Source organism: Solanum pennellii, chromosome 6 (genome assembly GCF_001406875.1).
Source record: "Solanum pennellii chromosome 6, SPENNV200".
Classification (NCBI taxonomy): Eukaryota; Viridiplantae; Streptophyta; class Magnoliopsida; order Solanales; family Solanaceae; genus Solanum; species Solanum pennellii.
This window is the reverse complement of record NC_028642.1, coordinates 28,270,418-28,278,092: the sequence shown is the minus strand read 5'-3', so window position 1 is coordinate 28,278,092 and position 7,675 is coordinate 28,270,418.

The window sequence follows — 7,675 nt, the reverse complement described above, 5'->3', positions numbered from 1 at the left end:
TAATTTGATCATAGATGTTCTTGTGGTGATGACTTCCAGATTTTGGGGAAATAATAGATGTTGAATTTTAGAAGTTATTGAATTGTCTTTTATTAATGAGATTATGTCTTCCGCATTGCTTCATGTTGATATTAAATTGAAATGTTAAGGTTTAGATTGGTCGGTTCGCTCACATACGAGGGTAAATGTGGGTGCCAGTCGCGGCTCGGTTTTGGGTCGTGACAAATTCACTCACCATTCACACTTTTTTTACAAGTTCTCAATAACAAGTTTCTTTCATTACTCCTCACTCTCTCATTGCTCTCTTGCTACTCTTAAAAAAAAAATAAGTTTCCGTTAACTTTCAAGTGTTACTTTGCTACTTTGCTTTTGTTCGAGTAAAGGATGGATCCACTTATTTTCATTGCTACCATTTCTTTTCTGGTTAACCGGTTAGTATTCTTAATTAGCATTTACATTATTTTTGCATTTATACATTTGTGTAAGCTCATTGTTCTATTCCTTTTTATATGTATACGCGTTGTTACATAATTGAATATGTGTCTCGTCGTGTCTAAAATAAATATGATTATTTGTGTAGTTATTTGATTGCTTTGATAGGTTTCAAACTTGAAGTTCAAGTTGAAGATTAGCTATGAAGAGACATTACTTTGTTTAATTCATATATTCGAATCTACATGTTCTTATTTATTTATTTGAATTTTTTTGTAATACTTGTATAACTCTAAAGCTCTCATATATAAAATATATATTTGGGGGATCGTCTAACGGGAGGGGGAATCATATGCAAATTTGTAATTCTTTTTTTTTCGTGTTAGAAAGCATGCTTAGAGGATTAAAATATTTTGCATCATCTATATGTGTTGTTTTGACTTTTCAATCGCCTAGAAATCATGTTCATCAGGAATCACAAGCTAATCTCTAGTATGCGAACTTACGTTAAAAGGAATAAAAAGTTTAATTGTCAATCTGTCCTTTATTTGTTAATATGAATTTTTATTAATAAGTTTCAATATGTTCACTTAGAAACCATGCCTATAGGATTTATTTAAATATGATTGTGCATTGAAGTTACTCTCTAATAATTTTCAGCATGTTTTTATACTAGATAATCTGTCAATATTTTCAACTCTATGCAAAAGAGCAATTTTCTGCATACATTATTATTTTGTGTTTCTTCCTAAAAGTTGTCAAACTAATTTGCCAAGAAAAAATCTGCAAAAAATAAAATAAAATAATAATAGTTAATATTTTCTGCATCATAATTAAATTCTTTGCATCTAAAATCTGCTATTAATTAATTGTTTCATTGTAATTAATTTCTGCCTAAAAATATAATTTTAACATTAATAACCAATCTGTTAATCTATCAATATTCTAAAAACAATTTTCTCCATTAATAATAAATTTGTCATTTACAAAAAATATATTTTTTCTGCGTTAGTAATAAATCTATTGTTGTCATTAAAATAGTTTTCTGCCCTAAACAAATAAAGTCTTTTGTTATAAATAATATTTCTGCCTTAGTAATTAATTCGACTACTATTTTAAATATATATGTGCATGTGTGATCACATCCTTTACTATACATGTAAATAAAATAAAATCTTTTACGTCACTAATTTTTGCTCACTATAAAATTAGTTCAATACTAAAATCCACATCCATGTTATAATTTTTGCCCTCATAATTAAATTTTTTGTTATTATAACTTTGTATGCTCACACACTTAGCATGAAACCTTTCACAATTATGTGTTGTTTGCAAGAATGTCTAATTAAAATTTAGAGGCCAAGTTGAAACCTACCGTGCTAAAATGACTGTTTTATTTGTCTTGTTTGTTTGACTTGGTGTCTACGAGAACCTTATATTCTATTTTGTCTAAACTCACCCCGTTAAGAGTCCAATGCCTCTTGGACATTAAATTTGGAACGATTAGGCACCTTTTAGGTATGAAATGCATGCGGTGGTTGGGTAGGGGTAGTTGGCCCTACGGAGATGATGACATCGGCTCAGGCTTGAAAGACAAACCTTGGTTTTGTCTGTCCCTATACGGCAGCCTATCGGAAAAATAAAAAGAAAAGTCGAGTGCTGATCCAAAAAGTCTCTTTTGAGTCTCCCTTCCCTTTTTACCCTTTTACTTGTCTAATAATTATGTTTATTTGGGGTAGTTTACAAAAATATAAAATTGTTTGCTTATTCATTTGTCTCTTTTCTATCTTATCGCTTGTCTATTTTTTAATTGCTTAGTATATATTTTGTTACTATCAATTAAACTCGCATGTTTAAATATTAATTAAAATAAAAACATGAGCTATTTGTTCGACTTGTTTATCACAGTCTCGTATGTTAAAATTAAATAAAAATGAGCTTAATTGTTTATTTATTGCTATCAACTGTCCTTGCATGTTTTAAATTAATTAAGAAGATAAAACAGTCTTAATTGTTTTATATTTGTTATCACCTAGCAAGCATGCTAATTAATTAACTAATAAATGAAGTGATCTTATTTGCTACTTGTAACTCCCACATAAATTGCATGAGATACGGCCGGGATCCACATTTGTGGACCTCAAGGGATGCCTAACACCTTCCCATCGAGGTAATTTGAACCCTTACACTGATCTCTGGTTCGTTGACCTTAGCTAGACTTAGTTAGGTTAGATAGGTGCCCTAACGCGCCTTAATTCGTTAGGTGGCGACTCCTTAAGCTCAAAATCCCAAAAGAGTTGTTAGGTCGTGCAGAAAACCCGTTTTGACAAAAAATGGGGCACAACAGAATGACGATTCCGCTGGGGATATTAGATTCTTTCCATTACGTGTTTCATGTATATTTATGTAGGGTTTACTTTATTTGGTCATCTTATCATTTTGTTAAGTGCTTACCATGTTTAGTTTATTTTTTTGCCTTATTTACTGCTTTCTTTCCATGTTTCACCCATTTCCCTCTTCCTTATTTGTTTATTACCATGTTCCACCTTTTTCTTTTCCCCTTATTTGTTTACTTACATGTTTAACCCCATACCCTCTTTCCTTATTTGCATGATCTTTAATATGTCTATATGTTTACTTTCCTTTACTTACTTATGCTTATTTATTTATTTATCGCTTTTATTAAACTATTTATGTGTTACCGCTTTTTAATCTAAATGCTAAGTGTTTACCGCTTTGATAACAGGCATTCCGCTCATACTTCCTCCAATTTGGACCCTCTTCTTTTTTTTTAATTTTGTTCTCGTGATGTTGTGCCTTTGCACCTTTCACAACTACTCCAATTTACTTCAAATACCCATTATAAAGATTCGGCATATGCGTGGACGTAACGGATAGTTTTACTACCGCAAAACCACGAGCCTCTCGCATAGAATCCATTTCAAGTTCGTGTCAATCCAACTCTTAAAAATGCTAGTTAGGTCATGCATGCTGCATAAGCCCTAGGTGGTTTGACCCTTGGTGTCAATCCATATAATTAGTACTCACCCTATCGTCTAAAGGGCCCCAACACCCTCTAGACAAATTGCATATTTATGTGTCAATGTGATCATAATAATTAAATCAAGACAACCTTGCCAAAATGGAGTTTAGAAGTTGTTTATTGTTTGTTTGCAGAGTCATGGATGAGCATGAATCCCCAAACTCTCAAATGGTCATAGAGGTGAATCAGAGACTTAAGAGCTGGTGGATGGATATAAAGATAGATCAGGAAAGGGATATTCATCAATTGTTGGGTGGCCTCACATTTATCATCTTTGTCACACCAAACCCTCATCTGACTAGGGCGCTACTAGAGTTTTGGGACCCTGTAAGGATGGTGTTCAAGTTTACAGGTTACAACTTGACACCAACAATTGAAGAAATTAGCGGTTTCATCGACCTTCCATACCATGAGTGTGAAGTGATGGTACCTTATAAGCAATCATCAAGGGAATTTCTAAAAAGTATGAGGATGAATACTAATCCAACCTGGACTTCTGTAGACCTTGGGTGGACTCACTTAGACATCTTATTCTCACGATTCGGCAGAGATGATAGCTATTACATTTATAGCTATGAATTTGAGTGCTCCGTTGAAGAATGGGAAAGTATCGTCTGGATGCCTTTGCCATCGCCTTATTAGGATCCTTTGTTTTTCCTAAATCAAGAGAAAGAATCAATACATATTTAGGGTACGTGGTTCGAGGGCGATCCTAGGAAAACTGTAGTGCCCATGATCTTGGCGGAGATAATGAGGAGCCTATCAGCATGTGTTGATGGTAGAATGTTCTTCGAGGGATGCAACCTTGTACTTTAACTATGGGCTATCGATCACTTCCACAAGCGATCCGACGTGTTAGACACCATTCTTGGTCAAGGCAACAAGATTGATAACCATCCAAGAAAGCTTGCACGTTTCGCCGCACCTGTAGGATTTGTAGACTGGCAGATATTTTTGACAGAGCTTGAGAGCCACCGAATCCAATGGAAGCTCCATTGGTTGTCCACCCCTAATGCCATAGTAAGAGGGGACGACCGACACTTCATTGATCTTATTGGATTAAAAGGCGTCCAACCATATGCGCCTCTTCAAGTACTTTGCCAATTTAGGCAAACTCAAGTCATACCACTCCAATCTGACATGGAGCAACCACAAGTCCACAACATACTTCGACGATGGGAGCGTGTGTTAACCATTCCTATGGGTGCACAACAGGCTTTATGCGCACATGAGTACCGCATATGGATCTTGATAGAGTTTGCAGTCCCAATATCAAGTGGAAAACGATATCATGGGCTCACCGATGAAAGGGAAAACATATGGACACGGAGTGTGTTGAACATGAGACAAGAAGTCCCTCCCTATACGAGAGGTCAATTGGTGCCAAGCTCTTGGAGTCGATACCTCCAAGATTTCAGAATTTAGGATGATTCCCCCATGTTATCCCTTTCCTTTATTTGGTTTTGTTTTTCAGTTATGATGTATTGTTTGAGTTCTCTAATAAATGAAAGTTATTTTGTTTCTTCTTATATAAACTCCAATTGGAAAATAAGGCTTGAATTAATTATTGTGCATCACTTATATGTCGATTAGGCCTACCTCTGTCCCAACGAGGCTCCTTTGCATTTAGGGCGTTTATCTTAAAACAATGTGCTTGATATAACTAACAACTTATACATTGCTCTAACTTGGGTTTTGTTTTGTTTTATTTTTGTTTTACCCTTCCCCAATGGTTTATCTGTAGACCATGGTTCACCACACACGATCAAAGGGCTCTCCCTCTCCTCGCAAAGAAAAGATGAAAGTGACTAATGATAAGGTCATATGCAAGACTGTTGAAAAGAGGTGTCTTTCAGACGAGTTGGTATCAAACCTTGAGCAGAAAATAAAGAAGTTAGACGAAGAAGAAATGGATATGCGCGAGTGGGCCAAGTTGTTACTCTCCGCCAATCCTACTTTGGAGATAAACATGGATATGTCACCTTTCGCAAGTCAAGTCACTCTCCAAAACTATCCTCCAATTCACCCTACTACTCCTTCTCCTCCAAGCCACCCCATGCCTCAAAATCAACTAAGCTCCATTCAAATACCTCCAAAGAACATCCAATTTCCAAATCGCCCATATCCTCCGCAAAATCATGCATATGCTCCCAAACCTCAACATCTTACTCCACACCCGCAGGATCCTGACATGCAAGTTCCTTGATATGAAACACCTGCGCACCAAATTCCTATGCATTATGCGCCTCTCATACCATTTCCAATTCTTTCATATCAAATGTCTCCGTACCAAAGGCCTCCTATGTCATATCGACAACCAACATATCCTTGCCACAATGCCAAAGTCGTCACTCGACCGCATATTCGCAAAAACCTCTTCAAGGTTGAGGAGAGACTCGATAAAACTTATACTCCTCTGACTGAGCCTATAGGCCAACTTTACGAAAAGTTGAGGATCGCTGGTCACATCGCTCCTATCAATGAGATAAGGATGACTACGCGTGCATCATGGATTGAACCCTCTAAGGTTTGTGCTTATCATTCAGGATTGAAAGGACATATCATAGAAGAATGTCGTGATCTGAAGGACAAGATTCAACAACTAATTGATACTAAGGTCATATGCTTGGAGGACTTCGCAAAGAAAGCTCAAATGTGAACGTACCAAAGTCAACTCAAACCAGTCTCCGAATAAGGCTTGCGCCATTTAAGTTCATGTTTTCCACATTCACACACCTATAATAACATGTGAACAATAAAGTTAGGCAAAATCTATCATTCAGTTGTTACTCAAGAAGGTTCTTTTGATGTTTCACTTATGCTTTGTAATTTGGAACTACGTTAGACCTGATTCCCGTTTAAGAGGGGATACGTAGGCGCTCCTATGGGGGTTTGGTCTTATCATAATAAAAATTTTCATTTTCTCCTCTATTGTGTAACTGGGGCAGAATTTTTGAGAGGATCTTATTTCATCAAAGAGCTTTCTCCTTGAAAATCTCGATACTGGGGCAGAATTTTTGAGAGGAACTCAAAAATTCTATCAAAATCACTTCTTTTCACAAAACAATTCATGGGCATAATTTTAAGAAGAGCTCAATTTTTTTTTCAAAAGCATATCGTCTCGCAAATCAAGACTAGGGCAGAATTTTTGAGAGGGTCTCAAAAATTCACAGTCAACCTACAATCTACAACAAATCAGAATAACAAGAGTTCTACACTGGGGCAGAAAATTTTGAGGAGATCTCAAAAATTTTGACAATACTCCGAAGGACGTTCTATCATATTTCAAAGGAGCATGCTGTGTCAAATCATGGACGTAGATCAACCTCCCCCTTAAACTAACTATTTTTCTTTGAATGTAGAAATACAGGTAAATATACAAAGGCAACTTCAACATACCACTTGTGAGCCCGACAAATGACACTCGACCCTTCCAATAAGGCGAATGTCCTAGCTACTACATGCCCTCAATCAACTATTATTGCATGGTGCCCGAATTGCATATGCCTTCAATCAACTTATGCCAAAAATAACATCAACTATTACTGCAGGGTGCCCGAATTGCATATGCCCTAAATAAACTTATGCCAAAGATAACATCAACTATTATTGCATGGTGCCCGAATTGCATATGCCCTCAATCAACTTATCCCAAAGATAACATCTACTCAAAAAATTGCATGTGCCCAAGTTGCATTGTGCCCGAGGATTGCATCGCATCAAAGATTTCATTGTGCCTGATATTTCACTGTGCCCAAAGATTGCATGTGCCCATAGACTTCATTGTGTATGAAGATTGCGTGTGCCTGATATTCCATTGCATATGCCCGAATTGCATTGTGCCCAAGGATTGCATCGTGTCGAAGACTACATGTGCCAGATATTGAATTGCGCCCAAAGATTGCATGTGTCCGAAGATTTCATTGTGCCCGAGGATTGCAACGTTTTGAAGATCGCATTGTGCTCGAAGATTGCATGTGCCCGAGAACTGTATTATTGCATCATGCCTGAGACTGCATCGTTCTCGAGATTCCATGTGTCCTAAAAATTGTATTGTGCCCAAGATTACATGTGCTCGAGATTGCATTTGCCCGAAGACTAGATTGTGCCCTAAAATTGCATTTGACCGAGGATTCACATGTGCCCGAGAATTGCATTGTGCTCAGAATTGCATGTGCCCGAATACATTTGTACAGAGTC